General features: G+C 36.5%; 1 long non-coding RNA gene across 1 annotated transcript in view; it reads left to right on the top strand.

Annotated features, from left to right (window-relative positions):
- Positions 1-17,987, top strand: part of LOC134806998 (uncharacterized) — a 33,630-nt gene extending 15,643 nt beyond the window's left edge. Inside the window, exons 4-5 of the long non-coding RNA XR_010157282.1 lie at positions 1,849-1,930; positions 17,630-17,987. This is a non-coding gene — a long non-coding RNA (uncharacterized LOC134806998). The remainder of the gene's footprint in view (positions 1-1,848; positions 1,931-17,629) is intronic.
- The last annotated feature ends 1,339 nt before the right edge of the window (positions 17,988-19,326 follow it).

Below are 19,326 nucleotides of genomic sequence, written 5' to 3'. Positions count from 1 at the left end.
GCTCCCAAGAGGTTATGACCATTGTCTTTGGCTACCAGGGCTAGTACAGAAAGACCACCAGGTGGGGGTAGGGATAAGCATGTCTGAGCTCAGAGGCTCTGATATGCTGCTCTGTTTGTCCAAGTGGGAGGTGCAAGCTAGTCCTGCCTTCTACCCTTTGTTGTCTCTTTTTGCTATTGCTTTAAAATCAATTTTATCTAAGAATAGCTACTCCTGCTCAGTTTTGGTTTCTATCTGCATGAAATATCTTTCCCCCCTCCATTTACTTTGACTCTATAAGGATCCTTACATGTGAGGTGGGTCTCCTGAAGACTGCAGATATTTGGTTTGTGATTTTTTAAAAAAATTCATTCTGACAATGTATCTTTTAAGTAGATTATAGAGACCATTTATATTCAACATTAATGTTGAGATGTGAGATACTGTTTCAGTCATCATATTGATGGTTACCTAGTGACTTTGTTTTTTGCATTGTGTTATTGTTTTATAAGTCCTGTGAATTTTATGCTTTCAGGAGTTTCTATTCTGGTGGGTATCAATCTTTTGTTTCAACAATTAGAACTCCTTTTAGCATTTTTTTGTAGGGCTATCCTTGAGTGACACATTCCCTTAGCATTTGCTTGTCAAAGAAAGACTTTATGTCTTCTTCATTTATGGAATTTAGTTTTGCTGGATATAAAATTATTGGCTGACAGTTACTCTGTTTAAGAAGACTAAAGGTAGTACCCCAATCTCTTCTAACTTGTACGGTTTCTACTAAGAACTCTGCTATTAGTCTGAGAGCTTTTCCTTTATAGGTTACCTGATGCTTTTGTCTCACTACTCTTAGAATTCTTTCCTTCACATTGACTTTAGATAGCCTGGTGACTATATGCCTTGGTGTTGTCTTTTTGCAATGAGTCTCCCAGGAGTTAAATTTTTTATATTTGGAAGTCAAAAGCTATAGCAACGCCAGAGAAATTTTCCTAAGTTATTCCCTCTAGAAGTTCTCCAAACATTTTGCTTTTATTTTCTCCCTCAGAAACACCTATAATGATTAAGTTTGGCCATTTTACAAAAATCCATATTTCTCAGAGACTTTGTTCATTTATTCTAATTCTTTTTTATTCTTTTTTTTTTTGTTCTTATTAGGTTAATTCAAGAGCCTTCTCTTTGACCTGTGAAATTCAATACTTGGTCTATCTATGTTAAAATTTTCAGTTGCATTTTCTAGTTCCTAAATGTTTCTTTCATTTTCAGAAGTTATGAAACATTTTTCTTTAAAATATCTACCTCTTTAAAATTTTTTCATTTATATTCTTAGTTTTTTAAAAAATGATTCTTTATGTTGGTTTTCACCTTTCTCTTGTATCTCCTTAAGTAAATTAGTAATCAACCCTTTGAATTCTTTATCTGGTATTTCAATGATTTCATCTTGGGTTGAATCCACTGCTGGAGAATTAGTGTGATCTTTGGGGAGTGTTACATAACTGTTTTTTTCATATTTCCAGAATTATTTTAATTATTTTTCTGGTTCTGTTTCATTTGTGTAGACTAGTGTAATTATTTTTGAATTTATTTTTGACTGCTTTTTTTGATCCTTATTTTTTTTCCCCTTGAGGATGAGACTTTATTGTTTATTTTCACCTACCTTTGGCTCTGAGTGCCTTCAGTGGCAAAGACTCTGTATGAATTTCTTGGTTGTAGAGAAACAATGTGCAATGACTTTCTCAGATGCTAGTTTTAATAATGATGTACTAGGTGTTGGAGTAGGTTCACTGTCTCCTGTGAGGCTGGAATAGCAGCGATTTTATGAAGCTTAACTCATTCCCTAGTGGTGTACACCTAAAAATAATTTCTTTCCCCTAGGATCTTATTCACTGATTTGAAGAGTTCATGCATCGAGCCAGTAGGCGGTACACATGGGTAAAAACTGGCTGCGGCTAAACAGGTAGGTAAATGCAATACTCCAATGATGGGCAGAGGTCCCATCCTTAAAAGAGGTGGCTGGGGAAGTTCTCAGTGAAATACTCTGAGATATTTTCAGGGGAAAGGGAGGGAGTCACCATAGCTCTCCTTCTAGGCCAGCAGCCAAGTGTTTCACCTCCAAGACACACTCCTGTTGCAGTGTTCCAGCTATTCAGATCAGACAGGCACCTCTTTTCATCTGCAGGAATGCTGATGTTTCGTGGAGACGGGGATTGTCACTCTACCTCTTGTCCAAGCATAAACCTGGGGGCACTCCTTCTGTGAGAATGCAGTCTGAAAGGCTGTCTACAGATGCACCCGTGATAGGTTACCTTGGGAGAACCCCCAGCTGTGTCTGCAGTGGTGAGTGAGGGGAAGAAGTCTCCTTCTCCAATTCTCCTCATGAGCCTCAGGGCTGTCTGACTGTTGGGATAGAGCTGCAGACTTCCCCACTGAGCCCAGCATTGCACTTGTGCCTCTGCTGAAAGAAACTTCTCACAAGTGGAAAGTTCAGGGACTTGAGGTTACATTGGGTGCTCCCTTAATGTGGTACACTCCCTCTTCCCCTGTGAGTAGAAGTCCCTGAGCAGACTGCTGTGAGTCCTGCTGCTGCCCTGGGTCTAGTTGCCCAGTGGGGCTGCCACACTCCAGGCTGGTTCAGGGAATCCAGTGATGTGACCTATTCTCAAGTCTTCCAGCAGTTGGTACCAACATCAGCTCTGATGGGAGTGGGAGGGGAGTGACATAGACTCTTAGATTTCTATGGTTATAAATAGCTTTCATGTGTTGGCTTTTTGAAATGTCAGCTGCAGTAGTATTGTACTGGGCACATGGACTGGCTCAAGAGCTCCTGGTTACCCAAGCTGATGCAACCAATGTCGATGGCTGAGGTTGAGCAAAAATTTTCTCCTTCCTAAGTGTTGTGTTATTGTGCCTGCAGATGTTGTAATGGGCTGTGCCAGCTGGCCTCCAGCCAGAAGGTGGCACTTACAAAAGAATGCCAGGTGCAGTGGTAGTGGTTGAATCTGTGCTTGCCTTTTGTTACTCAGGAGAGGCACTCTAGTGCCTCAGGCACTGGGAGGGGCCATGGAGCTCTCATAGGTCCCTACTCCTTGTTGTACTACAAGGGCCTCTTGTGTTGCAGTACCAGGACAGGTGGTAGGGCAAAGCCAGGTGGGGGCTGGGTCAGGCAATTCCATCCTTTCGCTCCCTACGTGCAGGTGCAAGCAGTATCCCGGTGAGGAAGAGAGGGAAGTTCCCTGGCTGCTGGAGTAATGTTCCAGGGAAGAGCACAGCTGCCTCTGCTACACAAAAGAATTTACATGGGGTTTGGGGGGTTAGCAGGTGCCAATAAGCCCCACTGAGCCCCCACATACTTGGCAAGGAAGGTCCATGGTGTTCTGCTAGGAGCAGCTAGCTGGGTCCCAGGCATTCTGCACTCAACACAAAACTGCCCCCAGGACACAAACCTTTTTGCTGGAGACAGAAACTGTGGCTTTCAGGCAATGTTTCTCCCAGTCCACCCATGAAGCAGGGTTTTTCAGCTCCTGCACCCATGGGAATAGCACATTTCCTGCTGACCTCACAATTCTGGCCAATGGGGTTCATCCCCAATCCAGATTATATCACAAATCTAAGTTGGGAGCTTCTCTGAACCTATGACCACCACCTGAGTTAGCTGGCAGACTTTCACAACTTCCCCTGTGCAGTAGGATCAGGAATGGCTTCCCTCCATGGCCACTGGAGTCTCGGGGTGCACACAAAGCATCCTTCTCATGTAGTCCAGACTGTTCATGAAATCAGCTCCAGCAGTGGATAGGGTTAAGACCTTGCCCCGTAACCTGGATTTCCTGTCCCGCCTGTTGGAGCATATGTCACAGTGGCAGTCTCTCCCTAATATTATGCTCTGGAGACTCAGTTTGCCATCTTAGTTAGTGGTGTAGGCTGCTGCCTGCCACTGCTTTCAAAGGGTCTGTGGTTTTAAATGAAACTTTTCTGTTAAGTTCTTGTGTTGCTTCATGGGAAAAAGTTTTCCGTGTGAATCTCTACATGCTTTTTTGTCTTTCCAAGTGAGCGATGCATGCTAACTATGCCTACAATCTGCCATCTTCTACAGAGAGTTTCAAAAAGTTACTTTCATTTTTCATTCATTGCTCTTAGGTGACAACTACAATTTTGGAGTATTTTTAAATGTCTTCAAATATCTCAAGTAGTAAAACAAACCAAAAATGATCCTAATTTAATTAATTTTTAAATCATTTATAAGACATTCAGAAGTAGTTTCAAATTGTCCCTGTTTGCAGATGACATGATTATATATCTAGAAAACCCCATTGTCTCAGCCCAAAATCTCCTTAAGCTGATAAGCAACTTCAGCAAAGTCTCAGGATACAAAATCAATGTACAAAAATCACAAGCATTCTTATACACCAATAACAGACAAACAGACAGCCAAATCATGAGTCAACTCCCATTCACAATTGCTTCAAAGAGAATAAAATACCTAGGAATCCAACTTACAAGGGATGTGAAGGACCTCTTCGAGGAGTACTACAAACCACTGCTCAATGAAATAAAAGAGGATACAAACAAATGGAAGAACATTCCATGCTCATGGGTAGGAAGAATCAATATCATGGAAATGGCCATACTGCCCAAGGTAATTTATAGATTCAATGCCATCCCCATCAAGCTACCAATGACTTTCTTCACAGAATTGGAAAAAACTACTTTAAAGTTCGTATGGAACCAAAAAAGAGCCCGCATCGCCAAGTCAATCCTAAACCAAAAGAACAAAGCTGGAGGCATCACGCTACCTGACTTCAAACTATACTACAAGGCTACAGTAACCAAAACAGCATGGTACTGGTACCAAAACAGAGATATATAGATCAATGGAACAGAACAGAGCCCTCAGAAATAACGCTGCATATCTACAACTATCTGATCTTTGACACACCTGAGAAAAACAAGCAATGGGGAAAGGATTCCCTATTTAATAAATGGTGCTGGGAAAACTGGCTAGCCATATGTAGAAAGCTGAAACTGGATCCCTTCCTTACACCTTATACAAAAATTAATTCAAGATGGATTAAAGACTTAAATGTTAGACCTAAAACCATAAAAACCCTAGAAGAACACCTAGGCATTACCATTCAGGACATAGGCATGGGCAAGGACTTCATGTCTAAAACACCAAAAACAATGGCAACAAAAGCCAAAATTGACAAATGGGATCTAATTAAACTCAAGAGCTTCTGCACAGCAAAAGAAACTACCATCAGAGTGAACAGGCAACCTACAAAATGGGAGAAAATTTTTGCAACCTACTCATCTGACAAAGGGCTAATATCCAGAATCTACAATGAACTCAAATAAATTTACAAGAAAGAAACAAACAACCCCATCAAAAAGTGGGTGAAGGACATGAACAGACACTTCTCAAAAGAAGACATTTATGCAGCCAAAAAAAACATGAAAAAATGCTCACCATCACTGGCTATCAGAGAAATGCAAATGAAAACCACAATGAGATAGCATCTCACACCAGTTAGAATGGCAATCATTTCAAAAGTCAGGAAACAACAGGTGCTGGAGAGGATGTGGAGAAATAGGAACGCTTTGGCTCACGCCTGTAATCCCAGCACTTTGGGAGGCCGAGGCGGGCAGATCACGAGGTCAGGAGATCGAGACCATTCCGGCTAAAACGGTGAAACCCCGTCTCTACTAAAAATACAAAAAATTAGCCGGGTGTAGTGGCGGGTGCCTGTAGTCCCAGCTACTTGGGAGGCTGAGGCAGGAGAATGGCGTCAACCCGGGAGGCGGAGCTTGCAGTGAGCCGAGATCCCGCCACTGCACTCCAGCCTGGGAGACGAGCGAGACTCCGTCTCAAAAAAAAAAAAAAAAAAAAAAAAAAGAAAGAAATAGGAACACTTTTACACCATTGATGGGACTGTAAACCAGTTCAACCATTGTGGAAGTCATTGTGGCGATTCCTCAGGGATCTAGAACTGGAAATACCATTTGACCCAGCCATCCCATTACTGGGTATATACCCAAAGGACTATAAATCATGCTGCTATAAAGACACATGCACACGTACGTTTATTGTGGCACTATTTACAATAGCAAAGACTTGGAACCAAGCCAAATGTCCAGCAATGATAGACTGGATTAAGAAAATGTGGCACATATACACCATGGAATACTATGCAGCCATAAAAAATGATGAGTTCATGTCCTTTGTAGGGACATGGATGAAATTGGAAATCATCATTCTCAGTAAACTGTCGCAAGAACAAAAACCCAAACACCGCATGTTCTCACTCATAGGTGGGAACTGAACAATGAGAACACATGAACACAGGAAGGGGAACATCACACTCTGGGGACTGTTGTGGGGTGGGGGGAGTGGGGAGGTATAGCTTTAGGAGATATACCTAATGCTAAATGATGAGTTAATGGGTGCAGCACACCAGCATGGCACATGTATACATATGTAACTAACCTGCACATTGTGCACATGTACCCTAAAACTTAAAGTATAATAATAATAAAATAAAAAAGTAGTTTGGTGAGATCATCATAACTGTGTATCAAGTCCACAAATTCTACAAGTCGCTGTTATAAATTCCTTTATTCCCTAATTTTTCAGTGAAAATTCAAAATTATCATGAAAACTTAAAATATCCTACATATACTTTTCAAATATCTGTAAATGCCAGAGTTACCTTTGCCATAAAAATGGAATTACACATTAAACATAATAACTGCAAGGAGAAAATTTGAAGTTTATGATTGACATAGTAAGTCTTCAAATTGTTAACATGAAGAGTTTCTGATGTCATTTCATGAGCAGATCTTCTTAGATTTGAATAATTTAAGTATGTTTACAAGTAGTTTTTTCTACCTTATTTGACTTGTCAAATACGTCAAAATATGATTGACTAGCATGCCAGCAGTGAATGGATAAGATGCCACACCTAGAAGTCTGTGGCAGAGTCTTCTTACTACAATGAATATATTGTTTGACAAACGGAGATGTATATTATATTTTTAATTTTTTTGTTTGCCTTCATCTGTTCACTTGGTATTCATACTTTATTTTGTGGATTTCAGAGTCACAGAGATACATTAGTTTCACTTATTTAATTTTGAAATTATATTCTTATATTAATATAAATGGAATGATGTTATAAAATAGTATTGAAATTAGTAACATTATAAAATTGTTTCATCTTAAAATATTGTTCAGTAAAACGTTTGGGGCAATATTTTCAGTGATATATTCATACTTTAGAATAATGCTATACATTATGTTAAGTAAAGGTAGTAAAATACTGGCAGCAAATTCTAAAGAACTTCCTGAACTATAACTTAGACAAAACAACAACACAAACTTTTTAAATATATTTTTAAAAAGATCGATATATATTATATATAAGATAGATAGTTCTCTAGGTTTTAAATGTATATACAAATAAATGCCTATTATATATGTATATGCATTGAGTGATTTTGGTCAAGTTATTTTGTCTCTCCTAGATCTCTATTTTCTCATTTAGTTGAAAAGAATTTTAGTTAAAATATGCATATACATACACATATATGCATACTATATATGTATATGCATTTACAACCTTGAGAATTATCCCTCTTAAAATTCTTTTTGACTAAATGAGAAAATAGAGATCTAGAGAGAGAAAATAATTTGACCAAAATCACTCAGTCACCTAGTTAATAAATTTTTCTCAGATTGTTGCTTTAATTTTTTTTTTTAAATCTCCAAATCCTGTGTTCTTTCTACTAGAAAACTGAGTTGATCCCTAAACTGATTAATGTCATAATGTGCTTTTATACACAAAAGACTAAATAAGTATTAATCATTCTGCTAGTTTTAACTACCCTAGGAAACCGTATACAATATCACCTTATTTATCAAACCACATGGGTGTAAATATGACACTTATGAATTGAAAATAGTTGAAATGAACAAGGAAAGGAGCCTGTGTGTGTGTCTGTGTGTGTGTGTGTGTGTGTGTCACTTATGCATTGTTCCAAAACAGCTACAGTACTCCAAATCATAGTAGCTTAAAACAACAATTTACAATGTATTAAGCCTCACAAATCTTCAGTTTAATTGAGTGTTTCCTCTTCTGTTTTTACCTGTGCTCCCTCATGCTGCTAAGTCCAGCTAAGGGGTTGGATGGAGGTTCAGCTGTAACACCTAGATGTCTGGGCCTCTCTCCATGTGTTTTTTTATTCTCAAGGAGACTAGATCAGTCTGGCCTTCCTCATATGTGATGTCTACATTTCTAATAAAGTGCATGGTTTCTTGACTATAGCTCAGAAGTTTCCCATTGTCATTTCTGCCACGTTCCATTAGTGAAAGCAGGACCCAAGGCCAGACTCAAAGGGGTAGACAAATACAATTCACCTCTCAATGGGAAGAGCAGAAATGGCACATGGTACTAGGGCTTTCAAACCAGGCCATAATTGTAATAATCATATTCACTTTAAAGCATGAGTGAAAATATAGTAATAAAACTGTGTATTTCAAACTGGGTTTTATGAAATAAAATTTTTAATATATATTATATCTCTCATTGTGAGATGCCTTTTTATGTTGGGTTCTTTGTTACTCTCTTTCTTTCTTATTTCTTTGGGACACCTTTCAAGTATATATTACTTGCTTGGGAATTTATAAGTCTATTTTACAGTGTCAGTTAATGCCGCTGAATCAAACTTTAAATGTCTAAAACTAGACTTGATTTTACAGAATTCCTAATTCTCTATCAATGCTACAACTCCTTTTCAGGTTCCCCCTCAATCAATAATTCAGAATGGTGTGTTTAAGTGTTAAGAAATGAACACTTTTTTTCCCCAAAAGAAATCTTACATGAAATCTCAGTAAATAAAATTGTAAACATGGTGATTAGTGAGTGTAAACTTATTTGTAAGATAACATTTATTTATTATATTTCAGACAACAAGAAATTGAAACAGTTTAGATAAAAATACTTGCGAACAAATTACAGTTGCTATGTAATGTCCTTTTGGTTTGTTTTGGTTTCATAGGAAAGGTAAAATCCTGATTCAAATGGGGAAACAGCTACAAATGCTAACTTGAAATATCATGATATTCTTTAACCTGAAATAAATGCTTATAACAAATGTAATAAGCATTTACTTATGCTTATGACATACTAATAAGGAAAGTATATGCTTCAAAGTAGAATTCCTATCAAGAATAAAACTGCTGGCACTCTTCATAATTATTCTGAAATATAAGCAGTACCTCAGTCTGAATAATAAAAAAAAATAGGACACTGTTTTCATGACAGGGCTTGTTGATAATTCTTACTGACCTAGATGTAGATGATCCTGAGTCTTGGCTGGAAGTCATTCACTAATTTGCCTGGATACATTAATCGTAAGAAGTAACCAAGAAAATATTTTCTTATCTGTTTTGTACTCAGGCAAAGGGTATGCTATGACAGATTTCTTTAATTGTACAGCTATTTCAATTTTAACAATGTAGGCACACACAAGTCTATATGTACACACAGGAAATACCCTTTCTTAGCCTGTAGCAGTGGCAGCAGATTCTTACCAACCCAGGATAAAATCTTCCAGACATACCACATATAAAAATTGGGTAAGTCAAGACTTTGGTTAATCCCTACTACCAGTTGGAACCTAATCAAACTAATAGGTTTGGTTTAAAAATCCGCCTACCTGGCTCCTTAATAATTGTCTCACCTCATTTTTTACCATTTCAAATTCACTACACTTCTTTTACAATCTGTCTTATAGAGCATGTTAGGTTTCATTCTATCCCCTATTCTGATGTTTCTCTTACTTGTAATGTTCTCGTATTCCCCTCTCAACAAAAAGTAAATATTTTTGCATATGTATATGTATGTGTTGTTTGTTTGTTTGTATTTACTGCGTAATTATTTACTGTGAAGTTCAGAAAAGTTTCACCTTATATGGGAGGTTACATTTTAAGGTCAAAATTGCCCTTGAAAATTCCCACATTGCCCATCATTGCTTCTGATCACATTTTATTTTATTTGCGCATATTGTGAAGTCATGGTTTTTGAAAAATGCCAAGCTATAAATGTAGAATAATTTTCATTCCAATAATGTATCAATGTTGAATGAGACATGATGCAAACAGAACAAGTAAGAGAACAGCAATTTTCTACTCCTCACATTGTACACACCTAGAATTCATGCTCATTAAGGAGATGACTAAGTGAATCAACGACATCACTAAGGTTATTTCTCTATCCTCACATATGCATATAGATTAATTCAGTAATTTAATAAATGTACAATTTGATGTCACTGTAATCTCCTTTCTCTATATGTCATGTATCCTAAATAGCAAAATGATCATAGGGCTATAGCATGCTCTGTATCCAGTTTCTATAGAACATCAAGTGCAATACGAAACACAAAGTTCTCAGCAATAATTGAAGGACTGTTAAAGCATGAATTAATCTAACACATCAACAATCAAATTAAGAATCTTGTATCTTTAATTTTAATAAGACAAGTTGACCTTTTGAAATAAACTCAAGGTCATAAAATATTACCTATAAACATAAATATTGGTTAAATGTGTAAACCAAATCTCAGAGTTGACAATGAATGAATTACGAATGCTCTTTTTATTAAGAAGTTTGGGAAGAAAACTAATAAACACCACATATTAAAAAATACGTATATATTTGCTATATATTTGTGATCAATTGATTTGCAACACAGATGCAAAGGCAACTTTTTGGAGAAAGGAGAATCTTCAATAAATAGTGCTGGAACAATTGTACATCCATATGAAAAATAAATAATCTCAATCCATATTTTATAATTTACACAAAAATTACCTCAGCATGAATTATAGAAGTAAAACTCCTTTGAGTCTTACAGAAAACATCAAAGACTATCTTTGTGACTTTGGATTAGTCAAATACGTCTTAGAAACCACAGTAAAAGCACTACTTATTAAAGTGAAAATTAATATTGCAATGGCATATTACTACACATTTATTAAGAGTGCTACAATAAAATAAATAAATACACAAATAAATATTTATAAAAGCTGAAAAGGATATATTTTGCAGGTGAGAATACATATTGGTACAGCCTATTTGGAAGTCAGATTTTCACTGTCTTATAAAGTTCAATATATAGTTACCACATGACCAGATACCCCACTCCTAGATATTTACCCAGGTAAATGAAGTAAGTTTACACAGAAATCTAAAGGTTTAACCATAAAGGTTTTAAGTGGCTTTTTTTCATAACCACAAAACTGTAAACAACCCACTTGTATATAATGAAATAATTACAGCAATTAAAAGAAACAAACTGTTGATATGTGAAGTAATTTAGATGAATCTTACCTGTATTATGCTAAATGAAAGAAGCCAGACTCAAAAGGCCACATACTGTATTATTTCACTCAAAAGAATGTTTGAGAAAGGCAAAACTATAGGAGCAAAAAACTAAATGCTTACAGATGTGTTTTTTTTCTGAGTCCTCTCGCCTCGGCATGTTCTGGACCACCTTCTCCCTGTGTCCTCTCTTGGCCTTTCCTCTGTGCCCCACTTCCTGGGTGTCTCTCTTTGTGCTCAAATTTTCTCTTCTTATAAGCACACAAATCAGATTGGATTGGGGCACACCCTAACTCCATCAGTTTAATTTAATCACATTTATGAAGGACTTGTCTCCAAGTATAGTTTCATTCTGAGGTACTGGGAGTAAAGGCTTAATCATATGAATTTGGGAGAAACACAATTCAGCCCGTAATTGTGTGTTTGCCAAAAGTCGCAGAATTTTGTAGACCAAGAACGTTAGAATGATTTCATTTGCATTACACCTTAATAAACAAAAATTAAAAGGTCATAATCAACCCCACTGGCGTTAAGTTGACCTACAAAAATGTAGTTATATCCCAAAGGAACTACAGGACCTTTTCAACACATACTAAAAGAAACCAGGAAGAGACATTAAGGCTTGACTCTGTGGAATACTGAAAAAGGTGACAGTATAAATTTAATGTAAATTTACATAAAAGAAAAGTAAAATTGAGATGAGAGCATTGCTAAGATAAGCAAGATCTAAATACCGTAGTAGAACCCTGAGAAATGATGAAAACTTGCTGCTAGTATTACTCCTGTAAGTATCAATATAATTATTGTTAATGTTATAATTTCATTATAATTATTATTAATGTTATAATTTATGACACTCCTTGGTATGTTTTTTCTTGGTGTTTGTCTTTGGAGTTGATTGAGTTGCTCAGATCTGTACCTTTATATATGTTATGAACCTAAGAATATATTCAGCCAATATTTTAATGTCTCTTCAAATTTTTTTTCTAACACAACTTTATTTTCTTCAGGTACCCCAATTACACATATAATTGAGCTTTTAATATTATCCTGTAGGTCAATAAGTCTGGTTCTAATATTTTTCAGCATTATTTTGTCTTCCTTGCTTCAGTTTGTATAGTCTCAACTTGTTTACTTCTGGTTCACTGTTCTTTTCCTCTGGAGTTTCTGATTTACTGTAAAGATTCTTCAGTATTTGTTTCAGATATTATGGTTTTTCAGTTTCAGATTTTTCCAGTTTTTTGTTATAATCTCCATTTCTCTATTGAGAGTCCATAATTTTTTTGCCTTATGATCAGGATTTGCCTAAAAATCTTGAACTAATTTTTTTCTCTCTTTTTTTAAAATTATACTTTAAGTTCTGGGGTACATGTGCAGATTGTGCAGGTTTGTTACATAGGTATACACGTACCATGGTGGTTTGCTGCACCCATCAACCTGTCATCTACATTAGGTGTTTCTACTAGTGGTATCCCTCCCCTAGACCCTCAATCCCCAACAGGCTCTGGTGTATGATGTTCCGCTCCCTGTGTCCATGTGTTCTCATTGTTCAACTCCCACTTAGGAGTGAGAACATGCAGTGTTTGGTTTTCTGTTCTGTGTTAGTTTGCTGAGATGGTTTCCAGCTTTATCCATGTCCCTGCAAAGGACATGAGCTTATCCTTTTTGTGGCTGCATAGTATTCCATGGTATATGTGCCATGTTTTCTTTATCCAGTCTATCATTGATGGGCATTTGGGTTGCTTCCAAGTCTTTGCTATTGTGAACAGTGCCACAATAAACATACGTGTGCATGTGTCTTTATAGCAGCATGATTTATAATCCTTTGGGAATATACCCAGTAATGGGATTGATGGGTCAAATGGTATTTCTAGGTGTAATCCTTGAGGAATCACCACACTGTCTTCCACAATGTTGAACTAATTTACACTCCCACCAACAGTGTAAAAGTGTTTCTATTTCTCCACATCCACTCCAGCATCTGTTGTTTCCTGACTTTTTAATGATCGCCATTCTAACTGGTGTGAGATGGTATCTCATTGTGGTTTTAATTTGCATTTCTCTAATGACCAGTGATGATGAGCTTTTTTTCATGTTTGTTGGCCGCATAAATGTCTTCTTTTGAGAAGTGTTTGTTCATATCCTTTGCCCATTTTTTATGGTGGTGTTTGTTTTTTTCTTGTAAAGTTGTTTAAGTTCTTTGTAGATTCTGGATTCTAGCCCTTTTTCAGATGGATAGATTGCAAAAATTTTCTCCCATTCTGCAGGTTGCCTGTTCACTCTGATGATAGTTTCTTTTGCTGTGCAGAAGCTCTTTAGTTTAATTAGATCCCATTGTCAATTTTGGCTTTAGTTGCAATTGCTTTTGGTGTTTTACTCATGAAGTCTTTGGCCATGCCTATGTCCTGAATGGTATTGCCTAGGTTTTCTTCTAGGGTTTTTATGGTTTTAGGTGTTATAATTAAGTCTTTAATCCATCTTGAGTTATTTTTTGTATAAGGTGTAATGGCTGTTATAAGGTCATCTGCTAATTCTGACAACTCTGTCATTTTCAGTAATGACTGATGGTTTTCCTGGTTATGGATCTCATTAACTTCATTTTGCATGTCTATTTATTTTTCACTTTATATTGGGCATTACAAATATTATCTTGGTTATTTGAATTTTGTTGTTTTCCTTAGTAAAGAAAGGCCTTTACTTGAGGGCTCCATTAGACCTAACACTAAAATGTAGCCTCTCTGCTACCTATTGTCCTAAATAATAGCTGGCTAATTAGAATTAGAATATCTGTTCTGTGCAATTTGAAACAGTTTTTCAGCTCATGGATTCCTAGTAGTTGTACTTCCTCTGGCAGTAATTCTCCATCTAGCCTTTGGGAGTGCCAGCTTACACGTGTTCCACTTGATATTCAGCCAAAGACTGAAGATGATTCATGCAGATTTCTTAAACTCCTTCTTTACACACACATGTTCTCTCCTGTACACTGCTTTGAAAATTTCAGCCATCTCAGTAGCCTCAAATTCCTGTCTTTTTCTTCTCAGCTAGTGACACCACTCTTGGGCTTTCTTTGGCTAGTCAGGAGCATGCATTCACACAGAAAACCAGTCTAACTCTGTGGCTAACCTATTTTGTTTCCTTTCTCTCAGTGACTGTAGTCCTATGACACCTATTATACAATGTCTGGAAACAGTTTCTATATTTTCCAGTTTTGCAGGTATTTGTAGTGGCAGACCAGGTCCAGTGGCAGTTACTTTGTGATGGTAGAAAGTGAGTCATAAAACTGTACTCTACATAGATATTGGTAACAGAGCAGGGCAAAAGCCCCAACATATAATATGCATATATCATAGTATCCACAAAAGGAGGATAAAATTGGAACTATTATCTAAAAGTATTCCCCAAATTATGCAAATTCCTTTTGCAAACAAGTTAATGTTTCTAAGAAATGTGTAGTTATAGGCATCATGAATATGTAAAAAATGAAGTTGCATATTAATGTGTCATTTAAGGCATAATCAGAATAAAAGCATTTAAGAAATTTAGACAGCAAAGAGTCAGGAGTATACAGGTTCAGGTTCTAAAGTTTGTGTGTGCAAGCCTTATAGATACCACAGACTTAGTCAGGCAGAGAAGCACATTAAGAAGTTTAGCAGAGAGAGAGATTATGCATAAACAATCTCAGTGCAAATTTTACAGGGCCAATGAATGATCAATATAAGACACTTCATATACTCTTGAACTCTGTGTGCTATTCTATTTCACTTATGGCAGTAGATACATAACTTTTTGTCTAGAAATTGTAATCAAGCCCAGAAGAAAGTCTGAATCCTGTGGAGGATTATGGCAATTGGGAAGCAGTTTCTCTCCCTAATTATTGTAGTCAGAGGAGAGTGTACATTATCATAATATCAGAAAGTTTCACTTATCTCACTGAAGAGCAAAGTAGCATTTTTTTCTCAGGAAAATCCTGAAAAGCTGACCATCAAGAGGTTTTACAAGTTGAATTTAATAAGGTCTTGTGCCTTATTGCCAACTTGCAGTCACTAACAAGATTTGAACTGACATTTAAACAAAAGATACAGATGTCTAATAAACACACAAAAAGATAAATTAATCATATGAGAAATGCAAAGTTAAACCACAGTGAGATGTCATTTTACACCCACTAGAATTGCTGTAATAAAAAGACATACAAGTTTGGGTGCGGTGGCTCACGCCTGTAATCCGAGCACTTTGGGAGGCTGAGGTGGGTGGATCACCTGAGGTCAGGAGTTCGAGACCAGCCTGACCAATATGGAGAAACCCTGTCTCTACTAAAAATACAAAATTAGCCGGCATGGTGGCACATGTCTATAATCCCAGGTACTCAGGAGGCTGAGGCAGGAGAATAGCTTGAACCCGGGAGGCAGAGGTTGCAGTGAGTGGAGATCGTGCCATTGCACTCCAGCCTGGGCAACAAGAGCGAAACTCTGTCCAAAAAAACAAAAAACAAAACAAAACAAAAACCATACAATAACAAGTGGTGAAAATGTAGAAAACCGGAACCTTTATACCATGCTGAAAGTAATGTAAAATGGTGCAGCTACTTTGGAAAACTTTAGCAGCATCTTAAAAAGTGAAATGTATATTAATCATACAATCCAGTGACTCCATCCCTAGATATCTACCCAAAATAAAAATATATGTCCATAAAAGGACTTGCATGTGAATGTTCATACAGCGTTATTTATAATGGAAAAAAAATGGAAAAGAAATTAAATGTTCATCAACTGGTGAATGTCTAAACAAAATGTAGTATATCTATATAATGGAAAGCTATTCAGAAACCAAAAGGAACAAACAACTGGTATGTCCTGAATGGTATTGCCTAGGTTTTCTTCTAGGGGTTTTATGGTTTTAGTTTTTACATTTAAGTCTTCAATCCGTCTTGAGTTAATTTTTGTATAAGGTTTAAGGAAGGGGTCCAGTTTCAGTTTTCTGCATATGGCTAACCAGTTTTCCCAACACCATTTATTAAATAGGGAATCCTTTCCCCATTGCTCGTTTTTGTCAGGTTTATCAAAGATCAGATGGTTGTAGATGTGTGGTATTATTTCTGAGGCCTCTGTTCTGTTTCATTGGTCTATATATATGTTTTGGTACCAGTACCAAGCTGTTTTGGTTAATGTATCCTTGTAGTATAGTTTGAATTCAGGTAGCGTGATGCCCCCAGATTTGTTCTTTTTGCTTAGGATTGTTTTGACTATACTGGCTCTTTTTTGGTTCCGTATCAAATTTAAAGTAGTTTTTTTTTTTTCCTAATTATGTGAAGAAAGTTAATGGTATCTTGATGGCAATAACATTGAATCCATAAATTACTTTGGGCAGTATGGCCATTTTCACAATATTGATTCTTCCTGTCCATGAGCATGGAATGTTTTTCCATTTGTTTGTGTCCTCTCTTATTTCCTTGAGAAGTGGTTTGTAGTTCTTGAAGAGGTTCTTCACATCTCTTGTAAGTTGCATTCTTAGGTATTTTATTCTCTTCATAGCAATTGTGAATGGGAGTTCACTCATGATTTGGCTCTCTGTCCATTATTGGTGTATAGAAATGCTTGTGATTTCTGCACATTGATTTTGTATCCTGAGACTTTGCTGAAGTTGCTTATCAGCTTAAGGAGATTTTGGGCTGAGACGATGGGGTTTTCTAAATATACCGTCATGTCATCTGCAAACAGAGACAATTTGACTTCCTGTCTTCCTATTTGAATACCCTTTATTTCTTTCTCTTGCCTGATTGCCCTGACCAGAACTTCCAATACTATGTTGAACAGGAGTAGTGAGAGAGGGCATCCTGGTCTTGTGCCGGTTTTCCAAGGGAATGCTTCCAGTTTTTGCCAATTCAGTATGATATTGGCTGTAGGTTTGCTGAAACTGATGTATATTTTTTGAGATAAATATTCAAAAAATATTAAAATTTACTCAGACTTACACTTAAAGATGTCTAGTAAACCTGCGAATCCTATAAGCAGACATATAATCTTTAAAGAAATGTGAAATTCCTAAAAGTATTAGGCAGGTGTTCTTTGCAGTAGTCTTCAGCATACATTATTTACAACCAACTGTCTAAGTGTGTTAGTGTTCTCTGCTAACTCTCACATGAAAGTCATTATGTGACTGATAACCAGGAGGATATAATGTCCTGTGGGATAATTTCCTGGAGTATTTCTTGTAGTATTATCTGATATTCTCATAGTCTGTCCAATCAGTCATTCTCAATATGCCATTGTCTGTTTCAGTTTCAGGGTCATATAGCTGTGAGAATTGCGGTCATGTACGTGAAGCTTTATACCTAAGTGTCAGCACATCATTAGACAGAAAAGAAAGTTATATCACAAGGAAAAGATTAAGCCCTGGTCACATCCTGCATCTTCTTCAGTAAACACTCTGGTTGGATGACTTGATGAAAGCCAACAATCTTTTGATTTCTCTCTTCACCTATATCAGCAGACCCAAATACAGTTAATAAATGGTTAAAGGTTGATAACCATCACACCCATTCCAACAACATCCATCCAAATGGAAGATGCCTTGATTGCAACAGTATCTGGGGAATAATGCTACGGGTGACTGATAAACCCTGTTTTTGATGATGTTGATGTGGAATCTTTATTTTATTTTATTAGCATATATAAAAACCCAGTTGACAAAATTTATGAAAACTTCACACCTCCCTGGCCTAAGATTTTTCCCTTGGTCTTATTAAATTTGAAAGCCACCTGCTTTAGGCTTCATAAACTTTCACCTTTTAAAATAACCACAGGCCATTCTATGTCCTTAGCTTTCTCTGCTACTGACCCTCAGTTAATAAATGGAGATGTACCCTAATATTCTAAGGGCATTATTAAACAAATGGATAAAGATTATACTTTAGTAAAACAGTCTTTCCACAGTGTGCTTCTGTGAGATGAATATGTAAGATACCATAATCTACAAACTGGTGATGTTTGTCTACTGGAAAAGATACCTATATAAGGACTCTCTGAAGCATCATTTTAAGTATCCATATCAAGTCCTTCTCACCAGTCTCTGTGTTGCCAAATTCAAAAGTATTGACTCTTGGATCCACATTTCTCATTAAAAAAAAAACTCTTATTCCTGTTTGGACCAACACCCTGACAGGCAACTTAAAGCTAAAGTTCACCCAAAATTAAAGCATATAATACCTAGACTACTATTCCAAGATGTCCAGATCAGGCCAGTATGCCCTTTTCCTTTTATCATTGGTCTCTTCTTATGTGCCTTTGTTTTCCTACAAAAACAATGCTTTACTTCATGTTTCTCAATCTGCTGCCGAAGGGGGGAAACTTAACTGGCCTTGGATTTGTCAGCAAACCCCTGATCTGTCCATGATACAAGTGAACCCTTAGTCTACTCCGTAACAGATTTCACTAATATTCCCCATGTAACTGTTCAAATGGTACATCCAGTCAGTTTCAGTAGGTCATGTCCCGTATTCGGGTTTCTTGTTTTACTCCAACAATACAAATTTATTTTAAAGTTAGGTTAGCAAAAATATTTTAAAGTTAGATTAAGATTATGTTTTTTATAATGGTAAAAGAATTTAAAAAAACTTGGCAGGTTACAAAAACATTTAGACTTTAGTCTAATAATTGATGGCCTTCAATCACATAATAGTTCAATAATAGAACCTTAGATAAATACTACCTAAACCTTGCTATGAGTAACTTAATGGACAAATTACTTTATATGGAATTAATTATTCTTCGTGCTCCATTTGGATAAATTTTCATCTGTCGAGTATTCAACAGTCAACAATATGCATGGACAATATCATCTCTCAACAAATAAAAAATAAAAGGCAAATGAGGTTTAGTATATTTCTAGATTCAATTTAATTAATGAAATCTAAACATTGGATGATATCTCTTAGCATTGATATGGTACTATTGAGAGATATATAGTAGAGAGATAC

This window comes from Pan troglodytes, chromosome 4 (genome assembly GCF_028858775.2).
Source record: "Pan troglodytes isolate AG18354 chromosome 4, NHGRI_mPanTro3-v2.0_pri, whole genome shotgun sequence".
NCBI classification, from domain to species: Eukaryota; Metazoa; Chordata; class Mammalia; order Primates; family Hominidae; genus Pan; species Pan troglodytes.
Note: the sequence above shows the minus strand (reverse complement) of the source record. Positions and strands in the feature narration are given on the sequence as shown.